General features: G+C 51.1%; 1 long non-coding RNA gene across 2 annotated transcripts in view; it reads left to right on the forward strand.

The window, feature by feature from the left end:
- Window positions 1-20,931, forward strand: part of LOC142819336 (uncharacterized) — a 114,073-nt gene that overhangs the window by 66,493 nt on the left and 26,649 nt on the right. For both annotated transcript variants that reach the window (XR_012897198.1, XR_012897197.1), the window contains exon 2: window positions 8,229-8,418. This is a non-coding gene — a long non-coding RNA (uncharacterized LOC142819336). The remainder of the gene's footprint in view (window positions 1-8,228; window positions 8,419-20,931) is intronic.

The raw sequence follows: 20,931 nt of genomic DNA on the forward strand, positions 1-20,931 counted from the left end.
CCAGGAGCTGATGCAGAATCACAGACTACTAGAACTGGAGAGGTCATCAAGTCCACCCCCCTGGCTGGCAGGACCAAGCACTGTCTAGATCATCCCCGACAGGTGTCTGTCTAATCTGCTCCTAAATGTCTCCAGGGATGGAGATTCCACAACCCCTGTGGGCAATTTATTCCAGTGTTTAATCATCCTGACAGTTAGGAAGTTTTTCCTAATGTCCAAACCTAAACCCCCTTGCTGCAATTAAAGCCCATGGCTTCTTGTCTGATCCTCAATGTTGCTCTTTCCTCCTTGTAACACCCTTTTATGATCTGCTTCTGACCTTAGCTGTGCGCTGCACTGACTCTACTGCAAAGAACGAGGTGGATTTGTTTTGTAACTCGTGTTGGCCCAGCGGACCACCGCAGCCTTCTCTTCTGCCGCTGTTGACAGCAGGGGCAGCTAAGAGCCGTGGTGACTCCCTCCTTGGTGGTGATGTCCAAGGCAGAAGTGGCTCAGCTTTGTCGGACACATCTCATCAAGACTGGCCGAAAGACACAACCCTTGGGCCCGTAAACAGGGAGCAGTGGGGCAGGGAGCGGGGCCGGCCCAGGTCATTTAGCGGGCGCACATAAATGCCCCAGCGTGTGCCATGGTGCCCGCAGGCACCACTTTGGGGGCCACTGCTCTAGAATGTATTCTGTTAGGGTAGGTCTAAACCAGCGTTTCTCAAACTGTGCTCCGCGGAGCAAGACATATCCAGGGGCTCCATGAGGTTGACAAACTGGAAACATCGATAGGTGCACATACAGTCAGTGGACTGCTGGGGTGCCACATACATTTTTAGGCATGTTAAGGGCTCCAGAGCCCAAAAAGTTTGAGAACCGCTGGTCTAAACTATGTCCTATTTTGGAAAGAGGATATGCAAATTCCGTGGGAATTTGCATATCGTCTTCTGATCTCACTTTCAAAAGCAGATCTTTTGAAAGTGAAAGCTGTCCGGACATGTTTTTTTCAGGAAAAAAAACCCCTTTTTAGAAAAAAAAAACCTGCATAAACTTCATTTTTTAAGGAAGAGTGGTTTTTTTTTTTCGAAAACGGGTTTTTTTTCCCGAAAAAAACGCGTCCAGACTACTTTCACTTTCAAAAGATCCACTTTCAAAAGTGAGATCAAAAATAGAACGTAGTCTAGACATAGCCTGAACGTCTGTATGAGGCACGTCACATCGGTTAATTATTAACCCTTCATAAGCCGTCTGTAATGGAACTCTCATCTCAAGCGTGGGCGTGGCATGTGCGCAAAGTGCTTGTGAGGCTGCCCCAGTGGCGGGGAGTACGTACAGGAAAATCTCCCTCGGGAAGAGTTGATACACTTGACTGCAAGCTGAATCCCCCCCACCCCGCCGACAGCCACTATGGCTGCGTGGTCCCTGGGCGAGACCGAGGGGGCTTTAAGGACTTATGGGAAGGCATGGCTCTGCCCAGCTAAATCTAGCGCTCTGCTTTCCCACAGAGGCCTAGGGTGGTAGCACAGTTTCCACACTCAAGAAGCGTCCAGTTGACAAGACCACGTGTGGCATGGAGATGTCTATCTAGGCCGCTCGGCTGCGATGCTGGACACTTGTGATTGACGTGAGCATGTGGCAAGAGAGCACCCGTGTTGGGGTAACCCGGGGGCTTTCTTCCGCAGCATTCGGCCACCTCAGGGAATCTCCCCACGGAGGCCAAATGATTCTCTCCTTGCTCTCGGTGGGTCCTCAGTGCCTGACGCTCCCTGCGCAGACTTGTGCCACTTTAGAACTAGTCTGAGTCAGCCTAACCACAGCCCGCAACCCCGTGCTCGTGTTGGAGGTTTGCTCAGCCCTCCATCCACAAGCAGCGGCCTCCACACCTCTCCGTCCTTGACCGGTCCGTGCGTGCCGGGAGATGCAAGCTTGCCTCACGGAGCAAAAGCAGCGAAAGGAACCTCGGAGCGTGACTCACTTTTTCTCACTCTCTGCATCTCGAAGTCACTTCTGAGAACTGGAAGATGGGCAGATACCAGCACGTCCCCGCGATCGTCTGTTGCCAAAAGGGTGACGTGAGTCATGTGCTAATTCCGTTCTCCTGTGGTTTGCAGAGACAGCAGGGCTAGATGCAGATCTGTGATTAGTGTAGGGCAGCCACAGCTGATATAACCCAGCGAGCTCTGGAGGAAGGCCGAAAATAGGGGCTGCAAAGGGGAATCCTAGCCAGAAAGAGCTCACCAGTGCAGATGTTGCATGTTGGTAGGGAGAAGCTACAGGAAGTCGATTTAATCAACGTTTCCGGAGTACCTGGTCCTACTGGGCTGTCTCTGCTCAGTTGCAGGGTGCCAGGCTGTAATGCATGGGCTGCGGGTACTATGGGCATGGGAAGGCAATACCTTCCCAAAATAGCCTACCCTCCCTGGCCGCTGGGGAGGACTGGGGCGGCAGCATGACTACCCCATCTAAGTGAGGGGCAGATAGTGCTGGTTTGCCCCAGCCCCCCCTGCTAACGGGCCTTGGCCCCTCATCCCATTGGGGCGAGGGCACACACAGTCCTGCTCTCTGCCTCTTTGCCCCGCTGGTGCAGGGAGGTTGGAGGAGTCCGTAAGGTGGAGGAGGCCTGGTGCAGCTCCAGGGCCTGTCCACACTGGGGCCGTTCGCTCTGGTTTAAGCACGTCACGGGGCGGCTGCCGTGCAGAGTGGGGCTGGCCCTGCGTGCCGCCGACCCTGGGAGCAGATTCCCCTAATCCCAGGCCCACCTGTCAGCTAAATAGCACCCCTCGGGGCGGAGGATGGAAGGGGCGGAGGGGGGCAGTGAAAGCCACAGAGCAAGGAGTGCGCAGGGCTCCAGAGAAAATCAGAGGCCCCTTTACTAAACCCAAACCCAACAAGCCCAAAGCGGCCCTTCCTGCCGTGCTGGGTCTGGCTGGTGAATTCTTTCTTACATAAGCCCATGGTGGTTGGATCCTTTGCCTTTTGTTGCTCTTGAGCTAATTGCCTTTGAAGGAGCTAGCAATGTACACGGCTGTGCTAATAAAGCATGCACGCCCCTGTGCCGCAGAACGCCAGGAAAACGTGCTCTCTCTGTTCCGGCAGCGGAGGAGCCGGCGGCTCGCATGCAACACAAAAAAGAAATCGTCTCCCTTCCCAGAAAGTCGGAGGGAGGAGGGGTGGGAATAAATCTCCGGTGGCCCAGGATTGCAGCTCCTGCTTCAGGCCTTTGTCTGAGCTCAGCACCCTCAGCGGCCTGGGGACTGGCGGGCGGGAGTCTTGCTGATCAATCCAGGAGCCATCCGGCAGAGCCCTGGTTCTCCCAGTGTTTGCATTAGCTAAATGGTTTGTTAGGGGAGCTCAAAAGTGCATCGTTCGTGCCTTGGGACGTGCCACATGGAGGAAAAAATGGAAACGTAAGCAGAAAAATGACCTCTTAATTTCACACCTTCAGCTTTTCCTAGCCAGCGCCCAAGGGTTTGGGTGCAAGCGAAAAGCACCGTGCCGTCCTCGCTCGGAGTAACATTAAGTATCAATAATGGAAGTGCTTACTGATCCCCTGTACAGTTCAACCCTTATCTTTTATTTATAGCTGACAAAGCTTCGAGAAGGAAAAAATATCATCATACTTTAAATAATGGAAGGGAGAGGTATTAAAACTACCCAGGCAGTTACAGTAGTTGCAAAAATGTCTCCCAGCAGACCTGAGTGTGCAGACACCGACTGCATTTTTAATTTTTAACACATATTTCTTTCAAAATTATTCGGCAGTGCAAGAGAGCCACTTTTATGGGGTGATAAATTACTGTAATAAAGTGCCTTTTGTCCAAACGCACGGGAAAGGAGCCACTGCAGGCGGCGGAGACAGGAGCTGGCCCCTGGAGACGTGAGACCTGTAAGCGCGCAGGAGCATGTTGATTTCTCTCGCATCACTTTAATTATTTTCAGGGCATCCTCTCCCGTTTTTAATAGCGCTTTTTGCTTTAGGTTAAGAATTCTGTTTGGCTTTGAGTTCTCACTGTGTTCTGAATGCCACATCAGCCCTTTTGCTCTGGTCCCACCCAATGCAGCTGCCCAAGACAGTGGACACGGTGCTTTTCGCCTGCCTGCAATTTAAATGCCAGGGTGAGATTTTTTTTTTTTCCCTTCTGAAACTTTTAAAAAGTTCTTGGAAGTATCAACTGACCAAGAACTCACGAGTTATCTTGAAGGGCCCGAGTCGGTTCCCTGGAATCAGTGAAGCCTTTGTTCATCTCGTTAGCTGTCTGTTAAATTATCGTGCGCACACACAAAACCAATGGCCTTAGACCCCACAAATCTTCCTGCTCCGCCAGCCTTAGCATTAGTAGAAACAGGACTGAAAAGGTGCCTAGATTTTTTTTTGCTGGCCCTCTGCACAAGGGGGTGAGTTTCATGCATGATGCAACTTTTTCCCTTGGACTCTCCACTTACTTGTTTGTTTTCTTGCTGTTCTGCAAACCCAAGAAGATTATTTTTAACCCCTGCTCTTGTATAAACCCACACGCCTGCTCCGCATCTGATTCTTGTCCCCAAAGCTGTGGTGTTTGAACTTCACAGAATAAATAAAGTACCCTTAATTGGGCCTATTATTTCCCTGCAATGCTGAAACCTTTCAGATCAGGCTTCGGCGTCACGGTGCCAATGAAAATACACATGCCTAATTATTTCCATTTTTCAAAGAACCTCAAAGGCGGCTGATGAAAGGAGCCTTTTGCAAAAGCACGTGGCAAAGCGAGTGTAGTCACCTAATGTGCAGCGTAAGGGAGTGCAGATCTTTTCCTGCACGCACTGGGCTCGGCCACGCCAGGAGTCAGCCTGAAAGGGGGAGCTTTGTTGCCTTCTCAGATAAGAAGACTGCTGGGAAATGACCGAGTTAATATCGCCACGGGACTTTTCGGTCTCCTGGTAGGGAGAATAGCAGCGCGTCCTCTGGGATGTCAAACCATTCCGTGTGTGCTTTCTGCTGGAATCACAGCCTTAGAGAAGGGACACCCTATGATCTAGAACAATGATGTGCAGCCTTCTTCCACCACGACCCCCGCGCCAACGGCCGGGCCCAGCCCCTGTCTGGCCGGATCTAAGCGCCCTGCGGCCACCAACGGCTGGGCCCAGCACCCGGATCTTAGTGCCGTGACCCCCCCAGGAAGACATCTGCGACCCCCTAGGGAGTCGCAACCCATGGGTTGTGCACCACTGATCTAGAACATGGGTGGGCAATAATTTTTATAGGGGGGGCCACTTAATGAATTTTGGTACGTGTTCATGGGCTGGCTCCACCCCCTGGAAGGGGCGGGGCCTGGAGCTGAAGGGGCGGGGCTGCAGACTAGTCTTCCCCCAGAGTTGTCTGGGGCTGGAGGCTTTGAATTAAAAACACAGCAAAGGGCTCACGGCTCCCAGCCCTGCCGCTACCGACTTGCCTGGCCGCTGTTTGGGGTCGCTGTGGCTATTTAAGGGGCTCGTGGCTCTGTCCCCCTGCTGGGGTAGCACCACCAGTGGGAGCCATTTAAGTAGCATCCTGCTGCTTGAGCCACTGCCTGGAAATTCGGTAGCATGGGCGGCAGGATATAAATAGAAAGCAGCCAGATGAAAGTCTGCAGGCTGAATCAAAGTGTGAGGTGGGCCAGCTCCGGCTCCTGGGCCACATCTTACCCAGCCCTGGTCTAGAATTGAATCTGTCTGTCTCTTCCTCCTCTTGGTTTCTAAAAAGTGGATTTCTGTGCTGGAGGATGATGATGATGATAATAATCATAACGGTTATTTTAATTGTGTTTCTGGTGGTAGTGCCTAGGAACCAGCTGAGAATAGGGCCCCACAGTATGAGGCCCGGCACCAATCCAGGGTCAGAGACAGTCTTTGTCCTGAGGAGTTTACCATCTAAACGGGCAGGTGCATTTATCTGGAGCAGTCCAGGTGGTAGCCAATGATCCTTCTACTCTTTTCCGTCCATGTGCAGATTTTTTCCCGCCCACGTGAGGAATAAAATTGTTATGCGCACCGAGGTAAAAGCGCACACCCGTGGAAACCGTTTCTGACAGAATACAAGAACTGGGTCAGATCTCCGAATAGCCCAATATTTTGTCTCTGACCGTGGCCGGGGACATGCGAGAGAACAGGAGAGAGAACTTTTCAGTGACTAATCTCTTGTCTTTCAGTTCCAGATGCTGGCAGTTTGAGGTTTAGGGATATCTGGGTTGCATCCTGGACCATCCTTTGACAGAACTATCCTCCATGCCCTTTCCTCATTCTTTTTGAACCCTGTTATACTTTCGGTCTTCATAGTGTCCCATGGCAGTGGGTTCCACACAAGTTGACTTTGTGTTGCATGAAGAAGTATTTCCTTTTGTTTTTGTTTTCAATCTGCTGCTTGTTAATGTCATCGAGCGACCCCGAGTTCTAGTATTATGTGATGGGACAAATTTACACTTGTTTTCTAGTGCCTGGCATGGTGAAAGTCTCAGACTTATTCCTGTGTGGTAGTCAGTTTTACCATCCTTGTGTTTCCTGCATCCAGAAGTATTGTTCTTTATTCTGTGCTGTGAATTATTGGCAGTGACTTTCCAAAGACAAGATCCTTTAGGATCATTACAAGCTAGAGAGAGATGTGCGGATGCACACATACGTGTGTGTATATACACACATACACATACACACACATGCCCCCCTATGGAGACAGAGATGGATACACACACTTAGAGTGAGTCATGGATTCGTTGACTTGATGGCCGGTAACAGCTCTGTCACTGATCAGTGAGCTGAGAAAGCTGTAAGCGTTCTGACATGATACTGTAGATTCTCTGACGGAGTCACCACAATCTGCCAGGTCAAGACTCTCTCTGTACAAAGTAGCCCTGGCTACCTCCATACCAGCAACCAGAACGTGAAACTGCCTTAAGCAAAGTAAACATGAGACACACATCGAAGAGGGTGGAGCCCCTCCAATGGTCCGGGTGTCACAGCCATTTCTGTAGCCCATGACAGGTGTAAAGAAAGTAAACAAGGGAAGTTATTTACTTGTTCCCGTAACACAAGAACTAGGGGGTCACCAAATGAAATGAATAAGTGGCAGGTTTAAAACAAACCAAAACAAGTATTTCTTCATGCAGTGCAGAGTCAACCTGTGGAACTCCTTGCCAGAGGATATTGTGAAGACCAGAACTTTAACAGGGTTTAAAAAAGAACTAAATAAATATTGATGGACCTATCCTCCATGAATTTATTAGCCAGGATGGGTAGGAATGGTGTCCTTGCCTCTGTTTGTCAGGGGCTGGAAATGGATGACAGCAGAGGAATCACTTGATGATTCCCTGTTTCTGTTCACTCCCTCTGGGGCATCTGGCACTGGCCACCATCAGAAGGAAGGACACTGGGCTGGATGGACCCTTGGTCTGACCCAGTCTGGCTGGTCTTATGCTTCTGTCTTATGCCCCAGCAGACCAGATCACCTCTGCCCTCGGCCTGGGGACATTTCCACGTGTAACTCAGGGTGTGTCTGGACCACACCTCTCTGTCGTCAGAGAGATGTAGATCAGGCACATCGAAATTGCTAATGAAGCCAGGATTTAAATAACCCGTGCCTCGTTAGCATAAACATGGCTACCGCTTTTTTTCTAAATGGAGTTTTTTTTAAAAAACCCAGCAGTCTAGACATGGATCTGTCGAAAATAAAGCCTTTTTGGGCAGATCCTGTATTCCTCAAAAAATGAGCTTTACAGGATCTGTCAAAAAAGGCTTGATTTTCGATAGATCTGCATCTAGACTGCCGGGTTTTTTAAAAAAACTCCATTTGGAAAAAAAGCGGTGGCCATGTTTATGCTAATAAGGCGCGGGATATTTAAATCCTGGCTTCATTAGCAGTTTTGACATGCTTGATGCGCATCCCTCTGTCGACAGAGGGATGCAGTCCAGACGTAGCCCCAGAGACGTAAATAGCTTTTAAGAAAAGCAACCGTTTGAGCTATAAAAATTGAATCGATCGAACATTCACCTGTTAACCAGTTCACCTCATAGGCATGGGGACCGAGAGTGTGTGTGTGTTGGGGGGGTGCTACAGCACCGCCATATTTTACATGGGTCCTATCTGCTGGCCCGACTCCTAGGGCCCCGGCTGCTGTTAATGGGAGTTTCCTGCACAGCCCCACGGAGCAGGGAGGAGGGACCAAGCGTTGGCTCTCCTGGAGCGCTGTGTGCTGGAGAGGAAGGTGAGATCCGGACTTAATCTCTGCACCGTTTCAGAGCCGGAGACACGGCGGCCTGCCTTGCTCCCAGTACCTCCGAGCTTCTCAGGCCGCTGCACCGCCTGCTGCTGAGAGGATCCTGTCATCGGCCCTCCAGGAGCTCTGCTGTCCCGGCCTGCAGGGGTAATCGGTGAAATGGATTTCTTGCCCTCCCAGCGCTTGGTCCAGGGCTGGGCAAAATAATTCAGGTACAATTAAAAATTGCTCCAATCCCTTGCCCAGCTTTTTAACTGAACCACAACCCCCCCCCCCACTTTGTGTTATGGGGTTTTTAATGCGAGCAAACGGTTATGTGACATCTCACAAAGGGACTCTGTTTTGTGTTAATACCTCTGACCTTCCCCGTTAGGTCCTAACTGGAAACCTAATCTCAGAGCCGTAGCTGTGTTGGTGTCTGTGAAAACAACCAGGAGTCTGAGGCTTATGTCTACATTGCAGCCTTTGTCGGCAGAGACAATGCAAATGAAGGGCTCATTAGCATTTCTTGCGCTTTCATTTGCATAGTCTCTTCCGATCCATTTTGCGGAAGAGGTTTTTGCGCACAAAACCTGCAGTGTAGACGGGGCATAAAAACCCTTTTGCACAAGATCCTGTATTCCTGCTTTTTTGAGGCATAAGGGTTCTTGCGCAAAAGGGAGGTTTTTTGAGGAAAATGGCTCCTTCTATACTGTGGTTTTTTGTTTAAAAACCTCTTCGGCAAAACAGATCGGAAGAGACTATGCAAATGAGAGCATGAGAAATGCTAATGAGCACTTCATTTGCATTGTCTCTACCAACAAAGGCTGCAGTGTAGACGTAGCCTTAAAGACCAACAGATTTATTTGGGCATCAACTTTCCTGGGTGAAAACCACTTTGTCAGATCCCATGTGGTCTTTAAGTTGCCATAGGACTCCTCGTTGGAAATCGAATGAGCTTCCTACACCTGTTTCACGGGCCCAATAAGGCTGGATTATTTAATGAGCATACATCTAATTAGACCAAAAATACACCAAATGTAGGCCCCAATTCTGGCAGGCGCTTCAGTGCTTCCTTTAAGAGTATGTAGCTTCGCTTTTCTTCAGTGCCTAAGTGCATTGGTAAATAGAGTTCAATGCCAGCTTAATGTTAAGCATGTGCTTTGCTGAATCAGGGCTTTAGTCCAGTTTCTTTAGAGTTATTTTGCTGCGGGTGCAGTTTTTGTTTATGAATCTAAACTAAAGCTGCAATGCTAATCCAGTTGAACGCTCTGGTTTTAAAATTCCACATTTCTTTTCATTCTACATGGAGATGGTGATGGCTTCTTTTGTATCTGTGATTTACATGCAGTTCCATATTTTAGCCGTGACACATAATTTACATGTGATTAGATCAAAGAATTTATTTCTGCAAGTTTTTAAACAACAAAATCTGATACCGAATCTGCCTATTTTCCCCACTTTTAAGTGGATACAGAATATAAATATCAGCTTGGAGCAGCAGAAATTTCAAGAGATCTGAGTTTAAATGAGAGAGAGACATTTCTCTGCCATATCTTTTCAAATAGCGCTGTCGTGGCTGGGGAGTGAAGGTGGTAATGTATTTAGAAGTGTTTCATGAAATATTTTATAAGTACAGTTCAAAATTCTTTTTTAAGGTAGGTAATCTGTCAAGGCTTTAAATTGTTAACAGGGGGGAAATTGCTTCAGACTTTCGACTGGCACTAGCAGAAGATTGGGAGGAGATTCTGCCATAAATTCACTGTGCTTCTTATAGAGAGTTTATACCAGAATCTCTTCCCCTTGTCAAGAATCATTCCTAACAGAGAAGATGGGCATGTGTTCAGAGCTGTGTAGGGTATGGACAGGAGTAGCCCTAGATGAGCTGCCAGCAACTGGTGCCCTAGGCGAAACGCGCGATCAGCGCACAGTCGGCACCCCCGCCTCCAAACCCCTCAACAGCCGTTTAATTTGGCGTCCTAGGTGACCGCCTAGTTCGCGCTTATGGACGGTCCATCACTGGGTATAGAATCAGAGAGCGTGCCAATTCCCAAACTACACGTCTTCCTATAATGGGCTTTGCATTTGTTTGACCTGAAAATGCTGCCCAGATGACAGTCCCTCTCATACCCTAGAAAATCTCCGTTCCATGAGGGTAGGCACCCCTGGAAATTTTGTCCATTAAAAGCATTTTCTGAATAGATATAAACATGTATTTAACTCTTTTCCATGAGGTGGGGTGGGGTGGGGTGGAGGTTTTTGTTTTCTAACCAGCTTATTTTAGGACTGGGATTTTGGAAAAAGAGAAGAGAGTCCCTGATGAATCCGTTACAAGTTGTTATGCCGGGCAGGGACAGGACAGTTCGGGAGAGCGTGTGTGTGCGTGTGTGTGCACGCATACCATAATTAGTATATTGGGACTTAGCAGCTGTATTAAGTCCCATTTTTTAAAAGTAATTAATTAAAATAATTTAAAAAAGCTCACAATTCCAAGAAGAACAAAACGCCATTGCATCTCTTGCTAATCACGCTAACGGCCGTCCTGTGATCTCTCTTTGTGCGGCTAGTGATAGTGAGAGGTTATTCACACAAGGTAGTTCACTAAGGCCTGGTTTACCTTAGCGGGGAAAGTCGACTTGGGCTACACAACTCCAGCCGCGTTAATTACGTAGCTGGAGTCGACGTATCTTAAATCGTGTTTTCGGGCCGTCCACACAGCGGGACGGTTGGCGGGAGCAAAGGCTCCCATCCAGTTCCCTGCCTCCTCTGCCCTGCCAAGGCAGCTCCTTTGTCTGCACAAGCCACCCTCCTTCATTCTCAGACGCAGCCGGGACCCGTGGCTGAGTTGAGCGTGAGGTGAGTTTAGCTGGGTTTTATTTTCTCCTTTGTCTGAGTGGGGCAGAGCCACTGCTGCCTCCGGGACACGTCCGCGTCTTGCCAGGTGTCGCGAAGCCGGCGTCTTCACTGCTGCTTTCAGGTGCGGCTTCCCGCGTGGGCCCTGGAATGAAGACACCGGGCCAGGTCAAACGCCTCTAGCTCTTTATCCTGCGGACCTGGCCAAAACAACGGGCTTTCTCTGAGCCAGCCTGGCCCCTTGCCACAGGCGTCCTTCCCTGGTTTCAGTACAAGGACAGCTGTGACCGACGCGGCAACATCCTGTAATATGGTGGGGGAGCGCCTTGTGCTAAGTGTCATGGGGGCCAGGGCCTGTCCGTAATTCCATGGGGGAGGGTAACCACAGACTCTCCAGGACCTCAGAAGAGGGAGGGGGGTGATTGGGCAAATTCATTCAGCTGTGTCCCCTCCAGAGAGGCTCCTGGCACCTGCTGAGGAGGCTTGCCTTAGCTAGCTCCCGCTGGATTTTCCAGAGGCCAAAGGAAAAAAAAAAAGGACTTTGGAATAAGCCGCCTGACATTAAACTGTCTCAGAGCCACCGCCAGGCGGGATGTCTGTTTCGCGAGGGGCGGGGGACATGCCTTACAGAAGGGTCGCCTGCCTGAGCCGTGCGAGAGTGGGGGTCATCTCTTGAAAGCTTCTTAGCATGGGGGTAGGTTGTTTTTTCTCATGTCCTGTCTGTCACGCTTTCACCTTAAGCATAACTGTGCTTGCTTAGGCAGGGTTGGGTGGTGGCATCGCTAGGCAAGGATGCTGTTGATCGCCTCTCCGGCGAAAGGCAAAGCAGGCCTGACTGGCTGGGGCATTCCCAGTGCTGGCAGGGAGCTGTGCCGCCTGGAGACCTGCCAGGCAGCAGGGAGTTGGCCTGAGTGGACGCCCGGTTGGACCACGGAGGGGGAATACGGGCGTGGTTGCCCTGAACAGTGTCCACGCCCTGTGTGTTTGCACAAGTGTGTATGTGTGTGTGTGCGTGCACCGGCGCAACCGTACCGCTCACACGCAGATCCGCACTATCCCACGCTCAGTTGCATGAGCCCTCGTTCACCCTTCCCAGCATTTCTACCTTAACACAAAGGAGTCAGACCTTCCATTTTCTGCCTGAACACAAAGAGAAGATAATTAATTCTCCGGGGGAGGGATCAGGATTTGAGGAAGTCTCAAAGGCAGGAACCCTACCTGTGGAGGCATAAACAGCTGCACTGGCCCTGCTGGTCGGGGGATTCTCTCCAACTCACCCAGATAATGAGCTCTTTCCTCCTCTTAACCTTTTGTCTAGAGTGCAATTAGAAGTGAGCAGAGCTGGCGGTGCTGCAGAAAAGTTTGTCTTTAACCTGGCGAGAACAACTTCTTAATTATGAAGCCAGTGGTGGGGAGGATGGTCTGAGTCTGAGCCAGGTGAGCGGAAGAGACTGTGACGCTCACCTGGATCAGCCCGGACTCCCCTCCGCGCTCTGCTGACCCACGACAGGGCAGCCTCCATTGTTTTCAGGCTGACGCTGAAGTGTATTTGCTCAGCCTCTACCGTACGGTTCTCCGGAGTCGCTTGTGCTCTGCAAACCACCATGGGTTTTCTCCGGGTGCTCGCTGGCCGTAGCTCCACAAACTGGCCAAGAAGGTTCTGTGGAGGCTGGCGGGGTCAAGTTACAGGGACCCTGACTGGGACCTTCACAAATGAACTCACCCTGCTGCCCAGGTACCTGTCGGCGTAACAGGCAGCAGAACTAAACCAGGCTCTGGAGCATGGACTTTTCAGCAGAGGGCGGCTCTGGAGGCCTTTGTGGGAATCTCCCTGCTGAGTTTTCCTTTCTCCACAGGCAACAAGCAGATGTGGGGACCATTGCAAACGAGAGAGAGATTAATGAGCGTGGAACGTGCCTGTCTTCTTGCGACAATACTAACGAGTGCAGGATGGTTTTAATACATCTTCTTCTCCCTGGAAAACCACCACCTTGCTGAGACTAGGGGTGTGTCAACACGGCACGGCTATTTCAAAATAAGCTAGTCCAGAATAGGGATTCCAAAATAGCTTATTCCGAAATAGCATAGCCACACTGCAGGGAAGCCTCAAAATCAGTCCAAGGCAGGGTCCCCTAATGTAGGGGTGTTATCTCAATTTAGAGCCCCAAGAGGCACCGGGGAGGAATAACTTAGAATGGCCCTGGGAAGGGGCTATTTAGAAATAGCCGCAGTGGAGCGTCTACACACGCCTTATTTCGGAATAGATGCTATTCCTTGTAGAATGAGGTTTACAGATTTTGGAATAAGCTGTCTGTTATTTTGAAATTATTTTGAAAATAACGGACTGGCTGTGCAGATGCTCGCATTGTTATTTCGAAATAACGGTGCAGTGTAGACACACCCTCGGTGTCCTCTTGAGTCCTCGAATTGGAAGCTAAAGGAAATTTCAACAAAGGCAAAATCAGACGCAGCCCCTCTTCGATGTGCCTGGAGTCTCTTTGGCAGCCATGGCGGTGGAAGAAACATGGCAGTCACAGATCAGTGTGTGCCAAGATTTTCGGTGGTGTAATTGCTGCTTTTCCAGCATCCTTTAAAATCCGTGTTGCTGCTGCCTTTTACGGCTGGAGAGAATTGAATTTTTCCAGGAAATAAATGTCTCCCCTCCCCCCCCCGACTTGTCTTTAAAGCATATGGCTGATAAGACAGCATTAGACAATTTCTACTCTCATGCTGTTCTCCGCCCACCTTGCAGAGCGCAGTGGAAGTTATGAGGACACGCAGCATATGTGCATGACAGAAACAACTCTCCTTTGTTCGGGTTCTGCTTGAAGGGGTTCGGTGTCAGCTCCACGTAACAGAACAGGGCCTGAGAGAATGGGACACTTTCCTCGTACTTGTGAGATGGGCTTCGGGGAGTTCCGGTGCAGAAACATTTCCTTGGAATTGAACCCGGCACAAAGTGCTGCAACCCAGGGCCAATAATCGACTCCTCGGTAAAGTGAGCTTTCCTCGGAAAGGCGTTGGTGTTGGAGAAAGAGAGGGGCCGCACGCACTGTTTGACGCGTTACAGAAATAACTGAAATGAGATAAACATACGAAAGACCATGGCATCCATCTAGGTGTTGTAGTAGGGATGTGAGGGACTAGTCGATATGCTTATCGGATAGTCGAAGTAAATGCTTATCGGATAGTCGAAAGGCTAGTCGACTAGTCGCTTCCCCGCCCTTGCTGCCTCTATCAGCATGGGACCAGGCGCTGCCACTTTGACACACCAGCTGGGGTGTCCCCGGACTGCACATGGCATTTCAAAGCGGCAGCACTGCGTGGAGCCCGGGGTCAGCAGAGGAGTCCCGGGCTCCACGCAGTGTTTCGCCTTTGAAGTGAAGCAACAGCCCATGCAGGTCTCTGGCTCCTGGCTGGTGAAGGGAGGGAGCAGTGGAGTAATTCATGGAGCCCAAATGCCTTTCCCTCGCTCCCTTATTGTCAGGGGAATGGGAAGAAAAGCAAGCCACGTCCCGGCACGCATGGCTGCCACCCCCGCAGCTCTCCCGAACGGCGCCCGGGTGTTGTATTGCCTCAAAAGCTCCCGCCACCACGTGGTCATGACCGGGTCCCTTTGTGTGCTGTGCATTTACTCAGTCCTGCCTCCCCCCGGGATGTGGTACAGTCCTAGACTCCAGCTCTGTGATAAATCTGACTAAACGATCCGTCTCAAAGGACGAGTTTTAGAGCCAGCCTGGCTGGAGAGCAGCTGCTGGGTGAAGCCTGTTGGGCAAATGGGCGCGTAGGGAGGGCGCGAGAGGGAATTGTGTCTTCAAGACAAGGCCTCCCCTTGGAGAGGAGAAAGGGCTTCTCTTACAAAGGCCCTGCAAGATTCTCTGCTTCATTAACCATATTAAGGTACAGGTTGAACTTCTCTAGCCCGGCACCCTCAGGACCTGACCGGTGCCGAACCAGAGAATTTGCCGAACCACAGGTCAATATGTTCTAACTCAGGGGGCGGGAAATAATTTTTGGCCAGGGGCCACTTTCAACATTTTGGAAGTGGCCCTCGGCTGCCCGGGAAAGGGCGGGGCCAGGATGCTTCCAGGCTTCCCCACCCACAGACCATGATTCGTCTGGAGGTAGGGGAGCCCCTTTGACCCCCGTTCCCACTAAGCACCCATGCCCCTGGCAGGGCAGAGGCGGCTTTGCGCGCTTCCCCACCCCCTGGCCAAACAGAGCTTGGGGGCAGGGGAGCACATCAAGTTTCCTCTGCCCTGCCCCCGCCCTGTGAGGAGCGCATGGCACTTTTCTAAGCTACTCGCAGGGCGGGGGTAGGGCGGAGAAAACTTCATGTACTCCTCCCGCCCTCTGGCAGGGCTTGGGGGTGGGACAGCATGTGAAGTCTCCTCCCGCCCTGCCAGGAGCACGTGGTAGTTCTGATAAACTATTCCTGATTAATTCTATGTGGGCTTGTCTACACTACAGCGAAGTCGATCTTCCGGGGTTCGAATTAATGGGTCTAGTGAAGACTCGGTAATTCGAACTGAGAGGGCCCTCCTGTCATTGCCAGTCAACTGCTCCTCACGAGGAACAATGGACGTCAACGGGACTGTGTTCTCCTGTCGACCTCCTTCTGCGAGGATGGCACCAAAACGCAATTTAAAATACTTGGACTCCAGCTATGTAATTAACGTGGGTGGAGGTGGGTATCGTAAGTTGATTTTCCCCTTTAGTGTAGACCGGCCATGGATGGATGCTCTTCTTCTAGAATAAGGGGGCCTTATTCTGAACTAGCTTAATCCACTTTGGTGGTGAATTAAGCAAACATGGAATAAGGCACTGTCATTCTGGAATAAGAGTTTCTGCACAGGGAGCTAAGCAGGAATAGCTATTCTGCTTTAAATCCATGTCCTTTGTCAGAGGGTGGAGATGGATGGCAGGAGAGAGATTTCTTGGTCATTACCTGTTCGGTTCACTCCCTCTGGGGCACCTGGCACTGGCCACAGTCGGCAGACAGGATACTGGGCTGGATGGACCTTTGGTCTGACCTAGTCTGGCCGTTCTTATGTTCTTATCCTACCTGAATCCAAATTAGCTTCACAGTGTAAACAAGCCTGGAATTTGCCCAGTTGTGCACTGGTGTATCTCCCCTGATTTCAAAGGACTGACTCCTCATGCATAGGCTGGCGTCAGTGAATAGCAAGCCAGGGTCACTATAGGCACCATACTAGCCTTCAGACAGATCTAGCAGGGAGTTAATAAAAGGCATGATAACCGTTCCATGAACTCCCCCATGACGTGTCTCGACAGATGCCGTTACAAGAACTGGAGAGGTGTGCATGAGAGGGTGAGTAGTATCTAGGCAGGCAGGGCAATGGGATAAAAATACGAAAAGGCGAATTTGGGTTAAAGACCAGGAAAGAAGGCAGCGTGAGATCTTGACTCACCTCCTCAGGGATGTGGTGGAAGCCGAAGTGTTTGGGACATACAGCTCCGGGCTGGCCACGCAGCAGTGCCGTTACCGAGGGAATAACCGGCCCGGTTCGTGTAGCTTCGGTGTCTGTCCCAGGAGCTGGCTGGCTTTGACTACCATGACTTGTCCCTCCAACCCAGTCTGGGAAGAGCGGTCCAGATGTTTTCATTCTCACTGCTGAACATAAATCTCCAACATCTGGACTCTGCTGCTCTTTTGTGATCGGTCCCGTAAGTCAAGTGTCGTTGTGTCCCTCCACTGGAGGAGCCTATAAGGGCAGGAAGACCCACCTGTGGGCGTTAGGAATGGAAGTGACTCCTGAGACTTCAACATTTGCCATCCTTGGCCATTTCCCCCCGAATACTCACTCAAATGTGCACAGAGAGTCCGTGCTACAGGCACCCGCCTGCCCCTTGTGGACCCATTGGGAAAGCCAAAGGGAATTGTTTGCATGGCTCTAACTGGTGACTATCTTGTGGGGGGCAGTTCTGGATTGGCCCCTGGGGGCTAGACTGGATGGGGCCATCTTCAGAGTCCCTGGTCCCAGGGTAAAGTCGTCTATCGTAATGGAAGGCCAGAGCCCACCTACTTCTGTGTGCTCAAGATGCGCCAACACCCCCCTCCTGCAACTGCACCATCCAGGCCAGAGGCCTGACTCGCCCTGTTCTCCAACTTCTGCATGAGGAAGGACACCTGCTCACAGCAGCCCGAGTCCCATAGGACTGGACTCCCCTGTCTCCTGATCTACCACACACTCCTCCTGGCCCTTCATGCGACTGATTCCGGTGAGGGCGACCGTTCCTGCCCCTGAGGGAATGCAGCCTTTTATCATTAGGGGAGCACTGAGCTGGCTTTCTGCCTGGCTGCTTCTCGATTGGCTGGTCCCCTGGGATAAGGTGGAGGACCTGCGGCTACCGTAGGATGCTTTGCCTGGTTTCTGCTGTCCATTTGTACTCTGCTGTGGGGCATCCGCAGGTCCCTGCACGTCCATCCTTTGACCCTACCAGTGAAGTGGAGCAAAGGAGCCATTTCCTTTCTAGCCTCTGAGTCCCCACAGAGCAGCAACAGCAACAACAAAAACCAAGCCAGTGTTTTCTTTACAAAGTATTTGCTTTAAACTGGCATAAATTATCTGTCTGGAATCCCGCTGGGACTTGCTTTGCTTTGACGGGCACGGAGGAGAGAAGAGTGAAAAGAAATCCTGAGGATTGCGAGGGGCTAGTTTTAAAGACAAGTGAATCGTTGCATGTAAAGTTAAATGCAATGGCAGGTATGGGCCTTGACTTTCGTTCTGAGGCCAGGTGGGAGCATGTGTCTGGTCTTGTCCATGACGATAGCAAATTCATTTTAAAACCTGGAACCCTGAGCAGTGATCGGATCCAAACGTTTCCCTGCATCCCGGACCCTGAGCAAAGGAGCGAGAGACGGATGATGACGATTACTCCTGGCTCTTCTAGTGGGAGGGCTGCTTTTCCGAGAGTCAGATCCCACTGCTCCCAGTCCACAAAGCTTGGACACGGAGCACGAGAGGGCAGCATTAGAGCAACCCGTGGGTGAGGGACAGGCTAGAACGAGAGGAGCTGTAGCACGAGCTGTATGTGGTATCCAGCCCTTGGACTGATTTATACTGCACCCGTTCTGATTGATCCTGCAGGCCTCCTCCTCCCGGTGGCAGATGGAGGATGCATTGTCACCCTTCTGACATGGGGGACGCACTGCAAGAGGGGCCACTGGATTTCAGGCTGGACTCCGAAATGCCAGCAAGAAAGCCGAGAGAGAAAGATGTGCTCCCGAGCCCCCATACGAGGGTGCAGGCGCCCAAGGAGCAGGGTTTCCATTTGACAAGCTTAGCAAGTGATTAATTAGCCAGGAGAACCAGGGTGACACATGGGCATATTGACGATCTGGAGAGGAAATTCTGAGGATCGACCCCGGCTCTGTAAACAGCAATATCTTGAGTACTGAGGGAGGCGAGAACGGAGCCGCGAAACTCCTTGGCTTCCCAGACAGCCTCTAATGATACTTTCTGCAGTTTGCATCAATCCAGATTAGGCTTTGTGCTGACACAGGCAGATCTTAACTAGGCTCTCCGCCAATGGAGGTGCGCGCTGGCTGATTCCCTGCTTGTTCAGCTCCCCAGCTGGGCAGCCCGCCTGCCACAAAACATCTGAACATCTCTTTGATCGGCCTGTCCCGCTCTGCCAAACGAGGGGTTCTTTCCCCTGCATGGAGGCTGGCTGCGGGGATGAGAGTAGAGCGTGTGCCGGAGGGATGTGTGCTGGGTTTGTTACTTGTGGAGAAAGCAAACTTGCTTTCAGAGAAAATGGCTTCTGTGGGGGAGGAGGAGAAAGATGGGATATTGAAGAAACTCTCCAGGTTTGGGTCATTGGATTAAATGAGGTTTGTGCAGGCCAAAGGTGGCAGAGGACCTTCCAGAGCGAAATCCCTCGTGCATACAGTGAGCAGGGGCTGTGGAAGGGAGGTCAGCCCCACGACTTCCTTTGCTTACCTGCTGAGACCGTTAGCAAGGAACTAATTTAACGCTGTGATGTGGGGTTGTGATGTGGACACCTGTGTGCGCTAGGCCTCTGAGCCTGCAATTAGCCACACCAGCAGTTGCAAGCCTAGGGCTTGTCTCCGCTATGCAGTGGATCGACACGGCAGCAATCAATCCACCGGCTGTCGATTGATTGTGTCTGCTTAGACGCGATAAATCGCTCTCCGAGTGCTCTCCCATCGATGCACCAGGAGTAGCTAGGTACAGGTTGAACCAGGAGTAGCTGGTGTCAATGGGAGAACAGCCCCCTGCTGACCTTGCCGCCCAGAAGGTGCCACGGTAGGTACGTCAAGTTCAGCTAAGCTATTTGCATATCTGAAGCCACATGGGTTAGATCAACGGTAGTGTTAGTGTAAACAAGGCCTCAGGGTCTAGGACTAAGGCTGCAGCCCAGCTCCATTCCAGCCGAGCTGGCAATACAGCTGAGAGATGGGACAACGTTTGGCCATCACTGCCCAAGGCTGGATTTGAACTTGCTCTATAGGGGTATGTCTACACTACCACTCTAGTTCAAACTAGGGTGGTTAATGTAGGCAACCGAAGTTGCAAATGAAGCCCGGGATTTGAATTTCCCGGGCTTCATTTGCATCTTGCCGGGCGCCGCCATTTTTAAAGCCCCGCTAGTTCGGACTCCGTGCCCGCGGCTACACGTGGCACGGAGTAGGTAGTTTGGATTAGGCTTCCTATTCCGAACTACCGTTACTCCTCGTGGAATGAGGTGTACCGGTAGTTCGGAATAGGAAGCCTAATCTGAACTACCTACTCCGTGCCACGTGTAGCCGCGGGCACGGAGTCCGAACTAGCGGGGCTTTAAAAATGGCGGCGCCCGGCAACATGCAAATGAAGCCCGGGAAATTCAAATCCCGGGCTTCATTTGCAACTTCGGTTGCCTACATTAACCACCCTAGTTCGAACTAGAGTGGTAGTGTAGACATACCCTAGGAGTGGAAGATTCCACATCTCAACAACAACAGCTGGGATGCTTGGAAGTACTCCAGGATTAAAATGTTTCCAGACTAATCGGCACCCCAAAAGAGTCTGAATTTACCCAGAGCGCCCCTTTTTTGCACTGATCATGCCAGGATCTCCTCTTTCCACTCCCTGGTCTGCTTGTTGGAATCCTCTTGATTAGTTACAAAATCGGGTAAGTTGACTCAGAAGTTCATTGGTTACAAAATTCACCGCTTCGATAAATAAAGGTGCTGCGTGCAAAGCAACCCTCCAAACAGGTGCTGAGTCTGCCTGCCTCTCTGCAGCATCCCAGCTGCTATCCCCAGTGTGTTTGGAACAATGGAAGAGAAGATCACTGCTGAAAAATACTTTCTAGCTTGTAAGGCCCACGCAGTGCACACACACTGGCACAGTGGCTATTCAGAAATTAGATGGAAATGGACAGCCGCGAGGCTGTTTCACAAGGCATGGGTGTGAGGACTGTCCCAGCGTTCCTTTTGGTTTTGAAGGAAGGTTCGGTGTTGCCTGCAAACCAGGTATCTGTAACATCCCCCTCTGTGCTAAAGAGCAAACTCGCGCAGAGCATTGGTGCATCTGCGCCATGCCTGGGTGCAGAAAGCCAGCTTCCGCCCAGAGCAAACTTGTCTGAGGGGCTCGGAGTCATCCCCGGGGGGGCGATATTTAGGGTGAGATTGGCAGAGCTGCTGTGGGTGTCGGCTTCCTTCGAGCGGCTTTGGAAATCTCTGCCTCGGTGTCAGTTGAATGATGAGTAAGATCTCCAGGGGCCACTTCAACCGGAGCCATCAACACGAGGTTCATTTTTATGAACTTTGGATGTGCCCGCTACAGCCCCTCCTCATGCACCTCGTCCCCTGGGCGTTGGGGTGCCCGTGCTAGAAGGACGCATTGTGAAGTGTGGTGTGGTAC

This window comes from Pelodiscus sinensis, chromosome 22 (genome assembly GCF_049634645.1).
Source record: "Pelodiscus sinensis isolate JC-2024 chromosome 22, ASM4963464v1, whole genome shotgun sequence".
Taxonomy (NCBI): Eukaryota; Metazoa; Chordata; order Testudines; family Trionychidae; genus Pelodiscus; species Pelodiscus sinensis.